The sequence below is a fragment of the Jaculus jaculus genome, chromosome 11, assembly GCF_020740685.1.
Source record: "Jaculus jaculus isolate mJacJac1 chromosome 11, mJacJac1.mat.Y.cur, whole genome shotgun sequence".
Taxonomy (NCBI): Eukaryota; Metazoa; Chordata; class Mammalia; order Rodentia; family Dipodidae; genus Jaculus; species Jaculus jaculus.
This window is the reverse complement of record NC_059112.1, coordinates 76,048,775-76,072,824: the sequence shown is the minus strand read 5'-3', so window position 1 is coordinate 76,072,824 and position 24,050 is coordinate 76,048,775.

Below are 24,050 nucleotides of genomic sequence, written 5' to 3'. Positions count from 1 at the left end.
ATGTCAGTGCACATGACTGTGATTTCTATCATTTCTTATGGATATGTATATATTATATATATATATATATCATATATATGTATTATGTAATACATATATATTATATATATCTCATGTGTGTGTTTGTGTATGTGTCCTTAACAACTAATAGAAATCACAGTCATGTGTGGGTCAGATTTTACAAAACTGCTTATAGAATTTATAGCAATAACTAATGAAAGAAGTATATATCTGCTAATGTCATAGTTTTGGATAGAAATAACATATCTACATAAGTTTTTGGTGATTTGAAGTATCAGTAAAATATTGGTAGATAACATTAACTGAGCAACAAGCACTACTGTATATACTGTGTCTCCATACTCTTATTAAAAACTGAATACTTGAGGAGTAACTATTATTCTTATTACAGTTACAACTGAAAGAATGTGATTCAGATAATTAAAGAATGTTTACATAAAATACTAACTGAATTGCCAATAGTGCTTGAATGCAACTTTAAAAAGCTGAAATTTCATTCACTTAAATGCTGTGATACACATATTTCTATGATAATTTATATGGTTTATTGTCTGTAAGTATAGAAGCTGTCAAATACATACCTACACACATATATCTATATCTATATCTATATCTATCTATCTATCTATCTATCTATCTATATTTATTTATTTATGATCTTATTCACTTACAGTCAATTATTACCCATCTTCATGAAGGACCCAAAAGATTATTCTCATAAATGCCAAATGAGATTTAATAAAACTTTATAATAAAAATAATTTTCAACAAATTAGGAATGAAAAAGATGTACTATACTGTAGAAATATGGCAACTTCATCTGTCATTATACTGAATAGTTGAGCATTTATAGAATATATTTTCATGGATTTCTTTATTTTTAATATCAAAATCAATTATTGACTTTAAAAATGCATAAGAAACTTTTCTATAACTTTCATGTTATTGAATTCTATATGAAATAAACATCATTTCTTTGTTAAATGTTTGGTAATATTGTACCCTGAAACTGTCCTTGTTGAGTTTTTAACTGCATATTCCTTTTCTGTGCTATAAATGGGCATATTCACTTACTTTGTTTTATGTTGGTATGCTTTGAAAGATTTGTCACTTATCAAATTGGAAGTTTTTCTAGGTGGTGAAATGTGTAACCATGCAATTCATTTGCAGCCTTCTTTTAGTGAAGTGCTCATATGTGTGCTTTATTTTACATTTATTGCTTGCATACTTTTCCTTCCCTATTTGCCTAGTGGTATCTTCTATCACAAATGACAGACTTGCTAGTATCTTCTCAAATTTTCAGGCTTTCAAAATAAAGAGTTTTTACTTTCTCTATTTTTTTTTTAATTTTCAATTTAATTATTTGGAGCTCTGTTTTTTTTTAATTAATTTTTATCCCTTGTGCTTTCTATATATTTATCCAGTGTGTTAACAGATAAACTAGGTTTTGTCTTCCTTCCTAAGCAATGAATCATGGAAATATACAGCTATAAGTATGCCTTTGTGTAGTTACTTATAAGATCTACCCACAATAAGGTGCATGTCTTTTTTTGTGCAAGTACCATTCTCTGGTTCCATTTTGGTAGGGCCTATGTGCATAGAAATCTCTCCAGTTTTCTAGGCTTCCCAATATACATGAGTATATTTTTTCAAAATATCCCTAAATAGATGTATAAAATTCACTGATATGTACTGCAATAATGTTTTTTTTGTATCTAATTGTATTAATTTATTAATATAATTAATTAATTTTCTCCATTGGTTAGTTTCAGTAAAAGAGTGTAAGTCTTATTTAATTCTTCAAAGAAATGAGTGTTTCCTTGATCATTAAAAACGTTTGGCTTTCATTTAATTAGTTTAGACTTGGATCTTCATTATCACTTTCCTACTAAATTTGATATTGACTTGTTATATTTTTAATCTTGAGACAAATTGTGTTGTGTTTTTGTTCTCTCTCACTTTTTAAAGTAGCACATATCTATAAACTTAGCTCTTTGAATTGCTTTTCTAATATCCATGCATTATGTTATGTGTTTATTTCATTTTCTGGGAATGTTTAAATTTCTCATCTTACTTCTTCCATGTACTATTGATGGTTCAAGTTCAGATTCAATTTCCATTGCTTCATATATTGTTTGTAGTTATTCTTTTCACTTTATTGTATTATCATCTCATAATAAAATAATTCTCATTTTACATTCCATAAAATGTGATTTATTTTAGAGAAAGTTTCAATGTTGCTGTGAAGCATGTATGTTTATTAGCTATTGAATAGAATACCAGCCTGATATCTGTTGATTTAAGAATATAAGTGTTAAATGACCTTGCTAAATTTTTTCTAGATTAGATGACAATGATACTAGTGTTGAAATCTCCCATCACCAATGAATTTGCATTTGTTCTTTGTTCTATTAAATACAAGCATCAATATTGGATATCTATGTGTTTATATTATTCTATCTTCTTTATTGTTCCCTTTAGTTACATATAGTAATATTCTTTATATCTTTTTTTTAAATTTAATTTATTAGTTTTCTTTTCAGTAAATACAGGCAGTTTGGTACCATTATTTAGGCTCATCTGTGATCTACCCCCTCCCATTAGACCCTCCTTGTTAATGAAAATGGGTCGTGCATTGTGGAGTTAGCCCCCAGTTATTGGTATGATAAATGTCTCTGCAAATCATGACCCAACATGTGACTCTGAAATTTAGTTGAAGTCTACTTATTCATATTTGAGCATACTTTTAGATCTTTTGTTTTTCTGTTATTGTCCTTTCTGTCCCATCAGCTTGAATGCACCTTTACCAGTAAGGCAGATCTCTTATTTACAATAAATACTTACATCTTGTTTTATAATCCAACCAGATAGTCAGTGTTTTTAATAATATATTTAAAGCCATTATGTATATTTAGGATAATTGTTTAGGGGGCTATGTGAGTTTTCCTATAACTCATTTTTCTGATTGATTTTGAGTACTCTTTTTTAAATTATTTATTTATTTATTTGATGGCAACCGAGAGAGAGAGAGAGAGGCAGAGAAAGAGAGACAGACTGGGCACATCAGGGCCTCCAGCCACTACAAACAAACTCCAGATGCAGGTACCAACCCTTATGAACTTGGCTTATGTGGGTACTGGGGAATTGAGCCTCCAACTAGATTCCTTAGGCTTTACAGGCATACACTTAGCCGGTATGCCATCTCTCCAGCCCCTTGAGTACTGTTTTTATATTTATTTATTTTTATTTATTTGTCAGAGAAAGATGGATAGACAGAGAAAAATGGGTGCACTAGGGCCTCCAGCTACAGCAAATGAACTCCAGACATGTGGGCCCTCTTGTGCATCTGGCTAATGTGGGTCTTGGGGGAATTGAACCTGGGTCATTTGGCTTTGCAGGCAAATTCTTTAACAGCTAAGCCATCCCTCCAATCCAATTTAAGTACTATTTATTGTGCATTTTTCCCCTCAGTCACCTAAGGATTTGTATTTTTTCCTGAATTTATCTATATTTATTTTATTTTTCTAATTATCATCAATCATCTGTTCCTCTAATAAAAGTCATTCTTTTTGAATATCATGTGGTTGTTAATAGGTTTACTTCCTTCTCTGTGTACAGTATTCCCTTGATTATTTTCTGTAATGTTGGCTTTACCAACTTGGACTTGGACTGCTTTTATTTATTTTTTTTATTTATTTATTTATTTTTTTTTTGAGGTAGAGTCTTGCTCTAGCACAGGCTGACCTAGAATTCACTATGTAGTAGTATCAGGCTGGCCTTAAACTTACCTTAAACCTCTTAACTCTGCTTCCCAAGTCCTGCTGGGGTTAAAGGTATGCACCCCCATGCCTGGCTTGCTTTTATTTTTTACTTATTTAAAAAGGTCTTTATTTTTCTTCCATTTTTAAAGGATACTTTTGCTAGATATTGCTATTATCCTTGGAATTTATTCACTTTTATTTCTGGGCTTTTAGTGCTTACCTTTTGAGATCTCTTGATTTTTTTAAATTTATTTGTTTTCATTTATTTGTAAGAAAGAGAGAGACACATAGATAGGGGGAGAATGGACACACTAGGGCCTCTAGCTGCTGCAAATGAACTCCAGATACATGTGCTGCCTTGTGCATCTGGCTTTATGTGGGTCTTGGGGAATTCAACCTGCTTGGCTTTGCATGCAAGTGCCTTAACCACTAAGTCATCTCTCCAGCCCGAAATCTCTTGAATTTTTGATAAAGTTGCCTTTGTAAGTATATTGTTACTTTTCTCTTTATGATTTCAAACTTCTTGTTCTGTATGCCTGATGTTGTAACTATAATGCTATATGGAAGGTTTTTACTTCTGATATCTATTTTGGGTTTTCAATGAGTCCTGTGCTTGACTGTAATTACCTTTTGGTAGATTTGATGAACTTTTGTCCAATAATTGCATTGAATACATTTTTCTGTGCTTTCCATTTGTATCTCAGTCCTTTCCTGTCCCTTAGACATTTCTAGCTTTTATTGATGGTGTTCTACAAGTCTCACAAGTACTAGTCATGATTAGTTTTTGATTACTATATAATTGCCTTCATGTAGTGATTTTTATTTTTTAAAATATTTTATTTTTGCTTATTTATTTTAAAGAGAGAGAAAGAGAGAGGAGCATAGAGAGGGAGAAAGGGTGCATCAGGGCCTACAGCCTCTGCAAACAAACTCCAGGCACATGCACCACCTTGTGCATCTGGCTTACATGGCTCCGGGGGAATTGAACTGAGGTCCTTTGGCTTTGCAGGCAAGTGCCTTAACTGCTAAGCCATCTCCCCATCCCCCTATAATGGTTCTTTAATCTTGTATTATTTCCAAGCTATTTTTTATGCTTGATCTAGCCTATGTTAATGTTTGTATTGTGCTTTTTACTTTACTTATACAGCTTATCATTTCTAATAGTTCTGTTCTTTTTTGAAAGAAATGTAATGCTTGCCAAATTTCTCACCTATGTTTTAAATTTAAGTTTTTTTTTTAACTTCATCTATTTATTTGACTCTTCTCCAAGATTATCAGTAAGTTTTACAATTAGACTTCTGAATTCATGTTTCTGCCATTTTTGGATTGACATATTGCAATATTAGAAACTTTTGGAGGATTTATATTGCCTTGTATTTATTTACTTCCATGAGCACATTTGGTAGGCTATAAACATTCTTCAAGGTTACATGGGGTCATTTTATTGCATGCTCAAAGAATGGGGCAAGGAAGCATTGATTTTCCTTATCTATGGAGTCCCAAGTGTTTAGACCAGAAAGGGATTATGTGTTTAGCTCACTTGGCTCCTCACATACAGTATTTTGGCCAATTGGTAGTTTATAATTCCTGCCATGGTTTTCTGTATCAAGGTGTGGGGACCTCTAGGAGTGCAGTAGGAGTCATTATTGAACTGTTATTGACAACCTAAGCCAGGGCATAGGCTATGTACAATTAGACTGCATTCCTTTAAAGTGTCTCTGGGACTCTGAGCACACAGATAACAGCCAGACTAAAGCCATTTACAATGGCAGCATGAATCATGGTGATATTGATCATGCTGATTTCAATCCTAGAATATATCCCAGCGGTTGGACTACACAATCTCTCTTGATAAGACTTCCCATCATAGCATTATTGAGCAAGCTAGTGAGTAAAGCAGCTACTTCTCTGGGCTCTACATGTTGTATGGACTGAAAACCTCCCATCTCAATATGTATATATTTGCAACATCACACTACACGCCTATTGAATTCTTTAAGGGTAGTTCTGTGTTGTAATGTTAAGTATTCTGGCATACAAAGCCTTCTTGCTCTTTTGGGGGTATATATCTCCCACCTTTCCTACTGCTTTCCTTAATGTCATATTTTAGGGCCTGCTGTTTCTTTTGAAAGTTTAAAGTTTAATATTTCTGGTTGGACTGTACTATTTACTGTTGCCTTTGTGTGTTGTCTGTTGACACCACTCATTTTCCCCTATTGCCACACAACCATTTTTGGTTTTGCTTTCAGTCTCTTGAACATGCTCTAATCTACCATGTTCACTCTTCATCTCTTTGAAAATCAATACATTAAATTAAATATATTGAAATCAATTTTTCATGTGCATGAATCTTTCTGAAAGGTTTTAACTTAATGAAGATACATATTTTTCTATATCATATACTTTTGATGAAAATGTTTCAATCCATTCTGTGAGGTGAGCTTTTGTGTTTCCTAGAAAATAATTGCTTATTTTTCAATTGTAAAAGATGTATTCGCTGAGTATAAGTTTTTGCTGTTGTTATTTTAAGGTAGGGTCCCACTCTAGCCCAGTTTGATCTGGAATTCCTTCTGAAGTCTCAGGCTGTTCATGAACTCACAATGATCCTCCTACCACTAATTTCCATTTGCTGGGATTAAAGTGTGCCACCAAGCCAAGCTGTATTCCGTTTTGTTTTTGTATTTGTTGTTGTTGTTGTTGTTGTGTTTTTCCCTCTGACAAGGCCAAGAAAGTTAGCCTGTTCTGAATGTTTAGACTCAGAGAACACTGCTGCAGCTCTCATTGATGAGCCTCTTTCCTTAATGGTGCAATATTTTCTGCTTCTCATTAATTTTATCTCAATGGCTATTACCAGCCTAATGATATTGATAGAGATTAGGAACCAGATAGCTGGTATTTTAGGCAGTTTAGACCAGGTGCTATGACTAAATGTTCCTCAAGGAGAATTAAACTTCCATTTGTTCCAATAATCTAACTAATACAACAAGAAGGAGAGTTCAGAGGCTGAAATTCTAAGAAAATTACTCATCAAAATAGTGGCTGCAAACTCCTCAGTATACTAGCTAACCACTTGGCTTTTCCCATTGTTCTCCCCCGACTTCCTGACCCTTAAACCTAGAATTTTGGTGTGCTCCCCTTACTCTTGTGCAATCTCACTTTACCTGCTCAGCAGAGGCTCCTTGGTGTACTTGCGTAGATTTATCACACTTTTACCTATTTGGATGTCTGCTTTCCATATGCATCATCACTCCCCAACATCTAATCTCTGAACTTTATTCTCTTCTTTTGTGAAAAATAGCCTGAGTATTAGTATGGTTTCTCTTTATGCTTATACCATACATAAGTTTATACTCTTCTACTCATTCATATTCAAACTTCATCAATTATATAAACATAAATGTTGAATTATTATTCTATCTCTTGTAGTCAGGTATGCATTGCTGGCACAAAAACAGCTTATGGAAAAAAAAAGTATTATGTTGGTTTACAGACACAAGGGGACACTCCATGATGAAAGGGGAAAATGATGGCAAGAACAGATGGTGGACATCACCTCCATACCAACATCAGATGGAAAACAACAGGAAAGTATGTCTAACACTAGCAAGGAGAAACTGGTTATAACACCCATAACCCTGCCCCTCAACAATACACTGCCTCCAAGAGACTTCAATTACAAAACTGCCACCAGCTGAGGACTGAGAATTCAGAATACACAAGGTTATGAAAGATACCTGAATCAAACCACTACATTCTGTCCCTAGCCCCCATAAACTGATAACCAAACATGATATAAAATATAATGCATTTAGTTCAACTTTAAAAGTCCCCACAGTTTTTATCAATCCCAATGATGTTCATTCCCGTAGTCCAAAGTATTTTAACTGAGCTGCAATACCAAAAAAAAAAAAAAAAAAAAAGGAAACCGCATAATGGCACAGAGTAAATATTCATACTGCAAAAGATAGCACTGAACATAGCAAAGAAATAGTCAACCAATACAAGGTTTAAAACAACCAGGGCAAACATCAGACTCTGTATTTCCAAGTCCAACAACTTTAGCCAGCGTAAAGTCTCCAAGTCCAATAATTCTAACTCTGGAATTCTCATTCTACCCTTCCAGATAGGCTATTCTCAGTCCTAGAAAACTTCATCTGTGGCTGGCAGCTCTCCTTAGCAGTCATCTCATGGTCCTAGCATCTCCATTGGGTCTGTATTGCAACCTATGGTTCATTCTCATGGTTCCATTGGGTCTCCATGCAGGCATCCAACAAACCTGCTTCACAGTGTCCATGGCTGTTTCCAAAACACAAGACTGTGTTGCAAACACAATGACCCTCTTTTTCCTGCATTTCTTATACTTCAGTATACATTCATATGCCTTTACAAATTTATTGAATTAATATTTTATAGGTGAGCAACATTTTTCTCTTTGCTATCCTCAAATTTTAAGATTCAATATTTTTGTTGTTACTTCAAATAATAGCTTGTCTAAAATTTTTTATATTACATTACTAACATTTTAAAATTATAATACTCTTCAAAAACTTTCTACTGACAATTTTCATTTTTTATTTCAATTTTTTTTAGGAGTCTTTTGTATTCTGTTTTATTGTTGTCTTTTTAAGTCTTTATTTATTTAAGAGACAGAGAGAATGTGCATGACAGGAGCTCCAGCCACTGCAAACAAACTCCAAACACATGTACCACCTTGTGAACCAGGCTTGCATGAGTCCTGGGGAATTGAATATGGGTATTCTGGTTTTGCAGGAAAGCACCTTGACCACTAAGTTAACCCTTCAGACCAATAGTCTTTTTCATTCTGATTTCAATTGTAAAGACTGCCAAATCAAGACTGGATCCATCAATAGGCAACATACAAACTGTGGAAGGGAAGTGAAATACAAAACTAAATTCAGATATAAAATACAGCTTTTTCCAGATTTCATTTTTGTAAAAATGTATAGTCCCAAATACAAATTTTGTGACAAAAGTGAAAAACAGGGGAAAGTCTCAAAATCCCACAACAGGCAATGTGTTTCTTTAAATTATAAATCCATATTGCAGTAATTTTTTCTAGGTAAATTATATCAGGTGTGTATCTTTTACATAGAAAAGACAGTGCATCTTAGGTTCAGATCTGTTTAGAAAATACAGTCATCTGAAATCCCCCAAGAATCTGTTCTGTGGAATACAGTCTTAGATACCAAGAGTCTATGATAATTTATATGATCAACTGAATATAAAATTTTACCCTAAAACTTAACCAAAAATGATATATCTGTTCAGAAAATGATTTGAATCTGAGTATTTTAACCTCAAATGAATTAAAATAAATTTTGCCAAAATATTCATTTTAACTACCATTTGCATGATAAAGGAAAATTAAATTTACTTATACAAAAACACGTAGCAATTCTCACATAATTTGTTCAATGGTTTCCCTTTTGAACATATACTGAGATGTTTTAATTGGAAAAAAAATCAAATACAGACAGATTGCTTTAAATTCCAAATTTTTTGCTCAGTTAAACTGTTTTGTTTTAAATATTTTATTTGTTTGCAAGCAGTTAGCTATGTGGGGTGGGGGAGGGGAGCAGATGGGTGTGCCAGGGCCTCTAGCCACTGGAATTAAAACCAACTTTTAGGGACAGACAGAAACATTTCAGAAATAGGAGACATTAAGAATAAAATAAAGCCGGGCTTGGTGGCCCATGCCTTTAATCCCAGCACTTGGGAGGCAGAGGTAGGAGGATCTCTGAGAGTTCGAGGCCACCCTGAGACTCATAGTGAATTCCAGGTCAGCCTGAGCCAGAGTGAGACCCTACCTCGAAAAACCAAAAAAAAAAAAAAAAAAAAAAAGAATAAAATAAGTGTACTGTCTGGCAACTTTAATAGCATGGTAATAATGTGTCTTGAGCCAACTTATAGATTTAATAAAGAAAATCATAAATTATTAAATGGCAATACTTCAATAATAATAATAATAATAATTCAATAATAATAAGCAGACATCCTATAAATAGGCAAGGATATTCATTCCTAAACTCATATATTGCAGATAGAGGACAACTGAATGACAGCTACAGAAGGAAGTGATCATACTCAATTACGATAGCTGATGGACAGGATTCAGCCTGAAATAAAATTTACAGTGGCTTCAAAACTTTAAAGAGGCTGTGTAGTAATAGTTCACCTATCATTTATGACTTACCATGCTTGACTGGAATTTTCAATGTTAAACAATACATAATAAGGGCATAATATGTTTCTAAATATAAACCTAAGTAGAGAAACAGAAGACTGCACAGAACCATGAAATGGCATAGACATTAGATGAGAAATATTATTTTTTTTATAAATCCAGAGAGTCAAGAAGTAAAGTTGTATTGGCTGGGCAGATGACTTTGCTTTTAAAGATGCTTGCCTTCAAAGGCTGTCTGACTTGGTTCAACTCTTGAGTACCCACATAAAGCTAAGCTCAGAAGTTGCGCGCTTACCCCTGCATCCCTCCCACACACACATGGAAATAAACAAGCCAGTGAATATTAAAGAAAGGTACAGTTATAAATTATTTTTATTATACATATATATATTGGAATTCTGCTTCTAAAAGGAAAATACAAACAAGAAGCAAATCACTTTTCCAATTTCGAGCAAAATCTGGGGGAAAGCCTTATTGAGAGTATGCATGTTAAGATGGATAACTGGTAAGAAGTGGAATGAGGGAAGAAATGACAGGACTAATAGTAAAATTTCGTGTGGAGAGAAGGGATGTGAAGAAACGGTACTACTTTCTTTGGAGTTCCATGAAATTTATGTCTATTTTCTTAACTTGATGATCTGTTTATCATATGTTGATGGATATCTGATGGAATGTGATGGCAGTTATAATAGTAGAGTACTTTTGTATTTGAAACAAATTAGCTATGTGATTATTTGAGCAGAAGTCATGAACACCCAAAACAAAACATATTTAACTCAGTTTGCCTTGTGAAGCTTTATAAAGTCTATATTTCCCCAATGAACAATGTATACAACTATCACATTATTTAGAATCCAAAGATAATTGTATGGTATTTGTGGCCCTCACCACAACTGCAAATATTTAAAAAATGGAAATGCATAAACATCATGTTTTCATGTGACACTGTGCTTGTTACATCTAGGCATCCCTACATTTTTCAAACAAATGTTAAATATTATATCTACATAAAATAAAGAAGCATGTGGAGAATACTATGAAAAAGAAAATGGTCTAGAGAAAGGTGATCTGGCTGTGGGGAACACCCATCATCGATCAAATTCAGTCCCTTAATGTGGAAGGCATATTGAAGTTGTCCAAGGAGTTTTTTGTTTTGTATGAGAATGCCTCATTACATATTTATATTTTATTTACTAAATTGTGCTAGGATCCATTACTTCAATAATTTTGCACAGCAGTTATTTCTAATGAAGTATCATTGACATTTATATTAAGTTCTTCTTTTTCCCTTTGGATTTTCTGAGGTAGGGTCTTGCTCTATCCCAGGCAGACCTTTAATTTACTATTTTGTTTCAGGCTAGCATTGAACTCATAGTGATTCTCCTACCTCCCTAGTTATTGGATTAAAGGTGTGCATCAGCACATCTAGCTAAATTACATACTTTGTAGAATTTTATGGAGATTTTTGGCAAACTTTTGTAAAACTTGGTAGTAAAGATAGTAAAGCATTTATAATAAAGGTTCTCAGAGTTCTCAGTTTTCAGAGGCTGGGAGGAGAGCTTAGTGGGCATTTTCTAGCAGGAATGAGACATTGGATTTGATTTACAACACTACATATAAATATGCATTCAAGACACCAATATCATGCTCATTTGTTACATCAGTAATTGAAAACAAAATACATTTTTCCTTACATATATTTGAGTTGAGAAAATTGAATAAATTTAAGAAGGAAAAGTGAACTAACTACAAATTTGGTGAGGTGCTGCCTGACTCTTGTCCTATTTTGAAGTACATGGCTGAGTCAGGCTTCCAAGTTGATTCTTAAGAAGATTCTTTCAAGCCTTTAGTCCCAGCACGCAGGAGGCAGAGGTAGGAGGATGTTTGAGAGTTCAAGGTCACCCTGAGACTACAGAGTGAATTCCAGGTTAGCCAGCTAGAATGAGACCCTACCTCAAAAAAAGGTTCTTTCTAGAAAATAAATTATGTTCATAATTTTTCATATTCAACAGTTCTGTAGTTTCATATTTTATAACCCCTGATGTCAATCCTACCACCAAATCCTTTGGCCTGAACAGGAGGCCTTATCAAAGTTTCATATACAGAATCAGCTTGTGTGGGATGACACATCAAATCTTTGAGAGGAAAGCAGTGTGTACTGCACTGGGTCAATATCCCCCAGACACTTGTATAGGAAAACTTTTGGAAGGGAGTAGGGACTATATTGCTATGTGAAAGGAATAAATATCTTAAAGATATGTACTCATCTTATGAAAGACTCATTCCCAGTTCTTAAGAGTAAACCTCACAGCAGAAGCATCAGCATCCATAAAACCTGAAAAGTGGCTAGAAGTGGTGAGAACATAGTGTGAAGCTCGGGGGTTAAGACTGTGTGCACATGGGTATGTTTTATTTTGAGAAAAATAAACATTGAGTGTATTTGTTAATGATTTTATTGAATATAGACACATACATACATTGATGAATTAAATTCACATTTCTCACATAAGAGAAGGGCTCAGATTATTTGCTATTTCATTATATTGCTTAGGGAGAGTGGATATTTCCAGCACAGAAGTCTTAAATAATCTAGTCTGAGTTCTGAAAGTTAATAATCAATCTTTTGTTTTGTGATGGAATCACTACTGCAGTAAATGTCAACTCTCAGTTGAAAGATAAAGTATGTCATAACTGGATCCCTCATAGGAAAATTAACAACATTTATCCTGATGTGAAAGTACCAGGAATATCTGTGTGTATGCATTCCAGTCTTATAAACTTATCTGCCTTTTTCAATACAAGACATTCTTTATTTATCCTACAATAAAAAATTATGGGAAACAATGATATATACACTAGATAAAGGTTTAGGAAATAAACCACTACTAGGCAACTCAGAATTAAGAGGCAGTAGAAGAAAGATCTGTCTACTCTTCAAGAAAACCAAGGTTCTCATCTTTGATATACTTGCCAAATCACCAGGCCATCTTTGGTTCAGCAAATGGCTTGGGTTGCCTTTGTGTTACTTTGTGCACCTATGTAACAGATTAGTTCAGGATTTACAGCTTAAAACAATAACTATTTTATGAGCACACATTCTCTGTGGATCCAGAACCCAATTACAGATTAGCTGGACTCTCTCCTCTAATCTGGAAATTTGTAATGTAGGTATCAGCTTGGGCTGGACACTTGGGGACCCCGCATAGATGTTGATACCATTGTAACTGAGTGGCCCTTAGCAGCCAAAGGTCTCCTGACTACTTAGACAGTTTACAAATGTGTCCTTGTGTCCTTGGAGTTCATTGGGATGAAGCTTCTGAAGCTTCATTTGTATCTGAAGACAGGTACTGAAAATAATCCCTTTCTTGAAAATAAAATTAACACATTAAGGAATTTAATTAAATCAGAAGATTTTCCTTAAATGTACAAGTGTTTATGGGAGTAGCACTCTTTACTTACACTTGCAGATAATGAAGACATATTCACTACCAGTCAGGAATCTTGGGAGATGCCTGAGAATTCCAGATTCAATATAAATTCAGAAGAAAACTATCTAGGATGTCTCTATAGCCACTTGCCATCTACCCTCCAACACCGGTCCACTTCTAAAACACAAAGCTTCCTTTCACAATACAGATATTCTGCAGCTGCAACGTTTGTGGCACTGAATTAATGTTATTCTATATCATTTTTTTTCTGAAAACCTTTTTCACTAGTTACCTTTTGAAACATTTGGCATTTACGTAATTTTATCTAATAACTTATCATCCATCCATCTATCTATCTGTCTGTCTGTCTGTCTGTCTATCTATCTAACATTGTTGACCAAATATGTGTGTGCTTGTCCTTCATAAATAGAATAAGAGGGCTGAGAGAACAGTATGATTGTCTAGCATGTATGAGGCTCAGGGTAAAAAGGGAAAAGAGATAAAGGAAAATGAGGAGGAGAAGGATTGTCAGTAGAGGGAAAGGAAAAGGGAAAGAATTAAAAAAAAAAAAAGATTTTCTTTACCTCGAGTAATGACAAATTTGATACTTTGGATTGGGAGTATCACTCCTATTGAAAATTCATGTCCTATAAAGACTGTATAATTTTTACAATTCTCAATATATCACTCAAACAGTTTCATCATGCTTAATTCTTAGAAATAATTAAATGAATACATGACTATAAAATAAACCTCGTATAAATTAGAAGTTAGCTATAGAAACTGTTGTGTACTTTATCAGCACCATATATTTATTGCCCACATTGGATTGTTAAAAAAGTGGCTCATATGTATACTCAGAAATATATAGAACACAGAACTGATACCCAGATTTTTCACTGGTTTCTTAATATTATCAACCTAACAGATTGTTTCATAGTTTGCATTCTAATATAACATTTGTGGGCCATTGTTGGTTTTGTTATTCATAGTCTGTCTCACCCACGGTATAGGTAAACCCAGTGTCTTCTTTACATAAAACACAGATTATAATAATCATTTCAATTATGCTTTCAAAATTAGGGCCTATAATTATTTTTAAAATATTTTATTTTATTATTTATTTGAAAGTGAGAGAGGCATGCAACACCTAGCATCTGCCTTACATGGATCCTGAGAAATGAAACCTGGTTCCTTAGGCATCACAGGTAAGTGCCTTAACCCCTAAACCATCTCTATAGCCCTACAATTATTTTTACGCACTATTTCCATTTCATTTGCCAGACTGTGTCCAGTGAATAAACTACAGCACAATGACACTTGTTATAATCAACAGCATTTAATGGTAAGCAGCATTAAAGAAATGGATGGGAGAGAAGCAGGATCTTCGTGGCATGGAGAGCTACTTTGTTCATGCCTTCTTATCTAGTGTCACACTAAGGAACAGAATATCAGCTGTGTCCACCATAGACATATTATATATCTATAGAGTGACAATTCACATAAACCTCCAAGGCATCAAGAGAAAGCTTGACTTAAAAATATACAATACTATATATTTTGAAACTTCATGGATGCCTTGCATCAAAATTATAAACACAAGGACTGGAGGTATGGCTTAGTGGTTAAAGGCATTTTCCTGCAAAGCCAAAGAATCCCTGTTTGACTCTCCAGGACCCATGTGAGCCAGATGCACAAGGAGGCACATGCATCTGGAGTCTGTTTACAGAGGTTGGAGGCCCTGACATGTCCATTCTCTCTCTCTCTCTCTCTCTCTCTCTCTCTCTCTCTCTCTTTCTCTCTCATAAATAAATAAAAAAAAATATTTTTTTAACTATAAATTCAAATGCCTGCAGGATAACAGGCATGATGTTAGTATATTTCATTTCCTGTGTAATTTAGATGTTGATTTCTCTTTTCATGCCACAGTGATCCAAATATGATGTTTTTCCCCTGGTAGGTTTTCTCTTTCAAAAATTCAATATATATTCTTTGATTTTTCTGCATATTGTGCAGCTGACAGATTACATGATCCCATATTCAAAAAACGAAAAATACATGAATCAAATGCTAAAATTAATACATAACTTTAATATATTTGTGGCACACAAAATAAGCATTAAGGGCTATTGACACAGCTTAGTTGTTCAGGCACTTGATTGAAAAGCCTAATTACCCAGGTTCAGTTCCACAGTGCCCACATAAAGCTGGATGGACAGAGTAGCACATGCATCTGGAGTTCATTTGCAGCAGCTGGAGGACCTGGCACACCAATTCACACACACACACATTATCTGTCTCTCTCTCTGTCTCTCTGTGTCTCCTTACCAATAAACAAAGATTAAAAATCACATTCTTTTTTTTTAAATTTAATTTATTAGTTTTCTTTTCAGCAAATACAGGCAGTTTGGTGCCATTGTTTAGGCTCATCTATGATCTAACCCCTCCCATTGGACCCTCCTTGTTGATGTAAATGGGTCTTGCATTGTGGAGTTAGCCCCCAGTTATTGGTATGATAAATGTCTCTGCAAATCATGACCCAACATGTGACTCTGACATTCTTTCCGCCCCCTCTTCCGCAAAATTTCCCTGAGCCATGTTGGGTTCATTTTTGGTCTGCTTCAGTGCTGAGGTGTTGGGGGCCTCTGAGGCTCTGGTTCTCTGATTAGGTAGGAGTTGATTTTTCTCTGTGTTGTTCTCCTTCCCCTTTGTGCTGGTATCCGGTTCACAGGAAAACATTACCTTTGCTTGTTTCGCCAATTGTCCTTAGTTTCAGTTGGGCCCCTTTTGAGGTATGTTGGGGCAGCTCTCTCCTTAGGAGTTGCATCTATCTGAAAAAGAGAAGCAGATTCTCCAACGGAGAGTAAGTTAGCACCTGGAAAATTGAGATGACACTTAACTTTTTTGATAGAGAGTTTGATAGGTGTAGGCCCTTTTGTACTCCATGATTGATGGTAGCTTGATATTGTAGAGTGGGCTTGTGTTTGGGTATGGTTCTGACTTGTTTCCCAGCTCCAGCTATTGGTCTAGTACCACTGAGGGGATCAGTTAGCCAAATCAAGAGCAGTTGGTTCCTCACCATGGCTGTGTGCCACTATTGCACGTGTGTGGGCATCGCATCAGGTTATTTGTTGCTAATTAGGTTAGACAATGAGTTGCTTGGACAGATATTGGTCATTTCCCCCAATCGCCCATGTAGCACCTTCTGGCACTAGACACACTGACTGTCTGGGGACTGACTCTCTCCTGGCTTCCAACCATGCCATTCCATTTTAGGTGTCAGCTGCATATGGAGTCTTCAGCAATAGGGTCTTACCACTGGCCTTTGGTGGGTCATCAAGTACTCTGACAGAAGTCTGTCATTGTTTTGGGAAACCTTGTAGGTTTCTCTGATCAAAAGCTCATTGTGGATGGTAGCCCCAAGCTGGAAGTGGGGGTTACAGGCCAGTGCCCCCTAAGAAATTGAGGAAAAACATAACTAATATACAACAGTTAGAGAGGAGAGAGATAGAGGGGAGAGGGGAAGAGGGAGGGAGGGAAGATGTAGAAGAATTAGGTTAGTCTTGATCCTACCCTCTCCAGTGTCTCGTGGTTCAGGTGTTTCCTGTAAGGGTCTAGTGAAGGTTCAGCCATTTGGTCTGTCATTTAGGAAGTAGAATTTTATGGTACCATTGCTGTTTGGGTCCGGATTACTGTTTTCCACCCTTCAATGCCCTCCTCGCCCTCCCATCCATCCTATTGTCTAGTCCATGAGGTGCTTGCTGTGTATGTAAGGTATCTTGGGTAGATTCAGGTTAGGTGTTGTAGATGAGTGAGACTATGTGTTGATTTTTTTTCTGTGATTGGGTAAGTTCGCATTCTTCTCTCTCATAAATTAATAAATATATGGAATAAAAATGTATTTAGGGATGGAGCCATCCAAAATTCCATTTTTCTAGTGGGCAGTCAGAGCAAGTGTGGGTAACCTGTGAACACATAGTCACAAGAACTATTTCATACTGCAACACTGAGAACTTTTATATAGTAAGTTTATTTTGGGCTTCATTCATGACTCTTGTACTCCATCCCTATCCTACTACTATTTATATATATATATCCCTATTCTACTACTATTTTCCCTCTTAATAAGATTTATGGTGTTGATTTTCACACTCTTCACTGAGTGGGAAACTCTGTGAGAAAGCAAACAAAAGGAGATAGGAAAGGTAGTGAAGGAGTGAGTTATAATACTAACAAGAGGACTGGAGAGATGGCTTAGCAGTTTAAGTGCTTGTGTATGAAGTCTAAGGACCCAGGTTCAATTCCCTAGTACCCACATAAGCAAAATGCACCACGTGGTGCATGCCTCTGGAGTTCATTTTCAGGGACTAGAGGTCTTGGTGACCTTGTGCACTTGTGTTCCTCTATGTCTGGCCCACATGGGACCTGGGGAGTCCAGCATGAATCGTTGGACTTTGCAGAAAAGCACCTTAACCACCAAGCCATCTCTCCAGCCTGCATGATGCATTTGTAATGGACATATTAGATGATGAATTTTAATTACCTTAATGAGTAGTGATCAGGTATTTTCTAAAATTTAATTAGATTTAATAAAAGATGAGCCTACTATGAATTTAAATTACCACTTAAGGGTGTCTTCACATCGTGCAAATATTAAAATATTTGTTTCTTGTAAAATACTACACACATACAAACACACTTAATATTTATAACAAGGATTCCTCATTTTTAATTTATTTTATTCCAAACTACCCCTAAGTGTAAGTTATTTGTCACTGTTGTAAGCGATTTAGTTCTAAGAAAGTCACGGGAATTACAAACTTTGGGACAGTGGTATCACGCCTTTACAATCTTAGTATGGATATATTATAAAACAATACCCATTATGCAACCATTTATTACACTTTTGTTTTACTCATCATAAATTGCTCACTCTTTCTACACAGATGAATGACTGATCCATGAAAGGCATATATGAATTTAATGCAACAATAGGCGCATGAGCACATGCTTCACCTTCAAAATTAAAGCAAAACACATTAGCTCTTTCTAATACAAGACCTTTCCTTTATTTATTTTGGCTAAGTATACAAAATGTTAATGTCAAATGCATTGGCATTTGACTTCCCCTAGCATTTTTCATAATGAAGAATTTCTGGTTCATGAAACACCTTCCCCTAGAGCAGAGTTCTGGAAGTTACTGTGCACCTGCAGCACTTGAGAATAGTGTTCAGGTACACTTTCTGATTCAGAGTAGCAAGGATGGCGCTGTGGATGCTGTGTCTCCAGTGAACCTACATGGAATGCTAAGGCCTCTTGTGCAAGGACAGGTGATCTCCATCCAGGTGGTGCTTCCCTAAGTCAGGTAGCTCTGTAAAATTTCCATTAATCTGCAACAAAAAGAGTAGTGTGGAGTTTACAGCTCTGAGATTATACCTAAAAGTGGAATTTCAACCTTCTTTCTGTTCAAGAGAAACATTGTTTGAATTAGTCAGGTGAATCATCCAGGTGCAATATACATACATGCTTATATATGCACACATGTACACATATATCAACATGTTTATGAACACATATGTGCAGTGAAAGATACACACCATGAAATCAAGTAATTTGTGATATCACATTAAATTAATGTTTGCAATATCAACAGCTGTTTTAATGCTTGTTATTACTGCCCAAAGAAATGGAAGTATTTAAGACATTTAAAAAAAAAAAAACTACAGGTTGTAGTCTACTATAATCAATTTTAATTGGAAATTCAATGATTCAAGTCAGCACCATAATTATTTGAAAATAACATTATGGACCTTTGTCTATAATGAAAAATAAAGTCCTGAAGTAAGTCCAGAAAAAGTGCACCCACTTCTATATTTTGCACTTCTCTAGTGTTGATTTGTATCATTTTGAAGAAAAGGCTTTTATTTCTGGTGACAACTAACATGGTAAAGAAAGATTTTCAGCAGGGATGTGAATGAATAATGACTACTGCATCTTCTTGGTGATTGAGCAGTGATGGAATCCATTGTAATTTTAGTCAAGAATCATTTTAGTTGCTGGAGTTTTTGCATGTGTATGTGCATGCATGTGGTGTGTATGCATGTGTGTACATATGTTTGTATGAATGTAGAGGTGAACAAGTACATGGGTATAGCTGTGTGTATAAGCAGAAGCCAACATAGGAATTATTTTAATTAATTTTACTCTGCCTTTTTAGAAAACTCTGTCATTGAATTTGTGCTCACTGACCTGGATAAGTTAACTAGGTAGTGAGACCTAAGGATCTATTCCAGTGCTTGAATTGCAGGAATCCACTATTAAAATGTTCAGCCTTTACATAGTGGTGGGGATCTGAACTCCAGTCCTCATGATTGTTCAGAAAGCAAATTACCCACTGAGCTATCTCCACAGAATCATAGTTGAGGATTTTGATGGTTGACTCTGGCAATATTTTTAAGGGAAGTTAGGGGAGGCAATGTTTATGTCAAAATCTTAAATGAATAATTCAAAGACTTTATTGTATCTTTTACTATGGAGAATAATTTGGAAAGTAAAAGTATGTATCAGGGCTGGAGAGATGGCTTAGAGATTAAGGCACTTGCCTGCAAATCAAACAGACCTCTGTTTGACTCCCTAGGACCCATGTAAGACAGATAGATAAGATGGCACATGCATCTGGAGTTCATTTGCAGTGGCTAGAAGCCCTAGCATCATGCCCATTCGCTTTCTCCCTCTCTCTCTCTTTCTTTCTCTCTTTCCCTCTCTTAAATGACTAAATAAAAATAAAATATTTTTTAAATATGTTTTAAAACTGTATGGGCAGTTTTAAAACTTATGGGGAGAGATGGCTTAGTGTTAAGGCACTTGCTAGTGAAGCCTAGGGACTGATGTTTGACTGTCCAAGTCCCACATAAACTAGATGCACAAGGTGACACAAGCAGGTACATGTCTGGAGTTCTATTGCAGTGGCTGGAGGCCCTGCAAAGCCAATTCTCTCTCCCTTATAAAAAATTTACAGTTGTGGGACTGGAGAGATGGCTTAGTGGTTAAGTACTTGCCTGTGAAGACTAAGGATCCCGGTTTGAGGCTCAATTCCCCAGTGCCCACGTAAACCACATGCACAAGGTGGTACATGCATCTCGAGTTCATTTGCAGTGGCGCTCTCTCTCTCTCTCTCTCTCTCTCTCTCTCTCTTTCTCTCAATTAAATAAATAGAGATTTAAAAAAATTAAAAAAAAATTTACAGTTGAAAAACACAACATATATGGGCATCTCAGATTCAAATGCAAATTAAGTGAATTAATCTTTAGACGTTGACACTGTCAAATCCAGAGATTCTCTGATTGAAATTAATTATGTCTTTAATTATATGGTCATCAATGACAGAAATCTGGAATGCAAGCACATCTTTCTCACATTAAACATCTATGTGATCTTCATATTGAGTTCCTTGAGTGAATTTATACTATAGAAGTCTATTGTCAAAACATTACTAGGAGTTTCATTATCATTTCTGTGTCATATTAGCATTATTGTAAGTGGCTTTCATCTTCAAGGTATGCACAGTACTGGGTAAAATTGTTGACAAATCCAGGATGGTAAAAATTGGTCAAATCCATGTTTGTCTTATTTCTTTTACTTTCTTATATTGATGGTGCCATAAAGCACTGACATTTTTACTACTAAAAAATAAAGGAAAAAAATTCATATAGTGTAGCAATTTCTTAAACTCCACAAATTCTAACAACTAAAAAATGTGTTATTTCGGTTGACATGTTTAAGAAGGTACTGATATTTTATATTTAATTCAATTTTATAGAATAAATATCTTGAATTGATGTTCTCATATAAAATTAAAAGACAGTGTTTTGTTGAGATAGAATTTGGAACTTTGTTTAGTAAAAGTTTTATAATATGCCCTATACATGCCTTATAACACTGACGTGAACTTAGTTATCAGTCTTCCTAATTCATATTCAGTTAATGTGCATAATATAAATTGAAAATGCTACAGTCAACATAGAGAGGGAATTTTGTATTCTACAGATGTAAGTCAACAGTCTGTCCAGGGCTTCTCTTGAAGTATGGGCATTTTACTTCATTCCTTGTAAAAGTAGTGTTGGAGCATTATCATCAGGTTATGGTACTGTTTATGACAACAACTGTCAACTAAGAAATGCCATCTCATTTACGAGAAGGAATTGGCTTTCCTGAGGTGGCCAACATAAAGTCTTCTGGTGTGGCTCTGTTTAAATCCACAGCTGTAATACTTAAAAACATATTGTAAATTAGGAGTCCCTTTCAAGCTAGGGATGCATGAGCTATTTTATTAAAAATTTCTACAATTATATGATTAATATTCACCTTTATTCAGGAAACACATTCACTTAAAAGGAACTATTTGTAAACAGACATGTTACATTCTGGTAAGAAGACTGGGAGGAAAAGAAAATCCCTAGTGACACTCTTGTGTTAGCATGGAAAATTCAATCCTTTCTCTTGATTCTCTCAGTGAAGACTCTTTACAAACAGCACTGAAAATAGCAAAAAATTTCCCAGTAAAATTTTCCTGTGTGACTTCCTAAAGACTAACTATAGTCTCCACCCACACTGACAGGAAGCCCAGTCCTTTCCTCAACAGAGAACATGGTAGGCTTAACCTTCAGGCATTTAGGTGATGAAAACTCAGAGTTTTCTCCCCAAACCTCCCATGTATGCAGAACCAAATTCAAGATGCCATATGAAAAATTATTTTCAGTAGTTAAAGAATGAATGGAAAGTCTTTGAACTAAGCTATATCTTCCTTCAAGCTCTTGAATTATGTCCAAATATCTAGATAATTGTATTACTGTTGCAGTCAGGTTCACATTACTGGTAGAAATCACCTAACCAAGAGCAACTAGTGGGAAGAAAGACGTTGACTTTTGGCTCACAGACTCAAGGGGAAGCTCCATGATGGCAAAGGAAAATGATGTCATAAGTAGAGGGTGGACTTCACACCCTGGCCAACAAAAAGTGGCAATAGAAACAGAAGAGTGTGTTAAACCCTGGCAAGAGGACACTAGCTATAACATCTACAAGCTTCCCCCAACCACACACTGCCTCCAGGAGGTGCCAATTTGTAAACATGTCTGTTTACAAATAGTTCCTTTTAAGTGAATGTGTTTCTTGAATAAAGGTGAATATTAATTATATAATTATAGAAATTTTTAATAAAATAGCTCATGCATTCCTAGCTTGAAAGGTACTCCTAATTTACAATATGTTTTTAGGTATTACAGCTGTGGACTTTAAACAGAGCCACACCAGAGGACCTTATGTTGGCCACCTCAGGGAAGCCAATTCCTTCTCATAAATGAGATGGCATTTCTCAGCTGGGAACCTAGTACTCAGAACACCTAAATTTATGGGGGACACCTGAATTAAACCACAACAATTGCCATAATTTTAATCTGCCTTCCATACTCATAAATGAACAAGAATTTTTTTTTCAAAGTTGGCATTGTAGAATAGTCTTAAAATGTTTGGGAGTTTTGGTAAAAATCAACATGAATAGTAACAAGAGTGATAGTGACAAGGGAAGGGCACATTGAATGAGAAGGCATTGTCAGCCTCCATTTAATTCAGTACTGAAGAGTAACTGCAAGGATTCTCTGATTTTAGATTTTAAGGTCTTTTTTTGTGTGTATGAAGGTTTTTATAATCTACTAGCTTGGTTGAGTCAACATCAGAAAAATGTACAGAATATAAGAAAATGAAATGTTTAGCAAGCAATCATGAGACAAATACAAATACAATTGTTTTGGAGATAGTTTTTAAAGAGTCAACTGATATATAAAATGCAATGTGCTACTGAAACAAAGTTCATCAAAATTCTAATGGTACTTCAGGAAGAAAGATTGACTTGTTTCTACAGGCTTACTTTATTTCATTCTAATCACATTTTGGTAGATGTGATTCAAGAAAGTAAGTAAAATCCAAGTCAGGGTGAAAGTTGTACATAGGGGTAAAATAAAAATCAGTCAGTAACAAATAAAATATATTCCATTTTTCCCAAGAGGAACAAAATAGCTTCACATTAGGAGAGTTCTGACTACTCAAAGAAATGCCACATAACATAATAACTACAGCAGGACTGGAATGGATGATTTATAAAGCCAGAGGAAGAAGCCAAGTACAGTGGTACACAAATATATGGGCAGGTGGGAAATGCTTATGAATACCAAAAGAGATGAGAGTGAATAAGAGGATACTTTTTGATTGTGTTAATTAGGTAAAATTAAATGGGGAACCAGTACATACCTGTTTTAAAAAAGAGTAATATATTTAAAAATAATACCAAAGAAGCCTTATAGAAACTAATTTTTCATGTTAGAAGGAAAGAACTCTAAAAAGCCTTTGGTAGTGTATAACTTCAAGTTCTATGTTAAATATATATATATATATATACACATAAATACATACATATATATATATATGTACAGAGAGAGAGAGAGAGAGAGAGAGAGAACAGACAAAGTAATAGATTTTATTTAATTCAAACTATTGGTATTAAAAGCCTGAGATCAATTGTATGATTTTTTTTCAGTCAATAATTTCATTTCTTCAGTAACAATGTTTCTGATTTTAGGTTAA